Source organism: Arachis duranensis, chromosome 2 (genome assembly GCF_000817695.3).
Source record: "Arachis duranensis cultivar V14167 chromosome 2, aradu.V14167.gnm2.J7QH, whole genome shotgun sequence".
NCBI classification, from domain to species: domain Eukaryota; kingdom Viridiplantae; phylum Streptophyta; class Magnoliopsida; order Fabales; family Fabaceae; genus Arachis; species Arachis duranensis.
The window spans coordinates 77,349,045-77,349,464 of NC_029773.3; positions in this window are offsets into that span (position 1 = coordinate 77,349,045).

Here is a 420-nt window from a genome sequence, read left to right on the forward strand (position 1 = left end):
ATAATAAAAATTTATATAAATATTAAATTTAAATATTAATTAATATATAAAATTATATTAAAATTTTTAATTTTAATAAATACAAACTAATTTTAAAAACTCTCCTTAGTACCCTAAAGAAAATATCTCCAACTTTTAAAAACTATCATCTCAAACACGGCACCCGATTAAATGCTCCTTACAACTTTTGGAGTATCGAAATTCCACAAACAAAATAGGTGACAAAGTTGCATTTTATTTATTTTTATTTGTTTTTATTATTATTAATTGCATACTAAAAACAAATCAATTTGGGATAAGGGTTTTTTATGTTTTTTGTGCGATAAAAAATATGGGCTATTATTAAATCAGATTACATTGATTTGATATTAGATTATCATAAAATTATAAAAAAATAAAAAATTAAAAAGTAAAAAGACA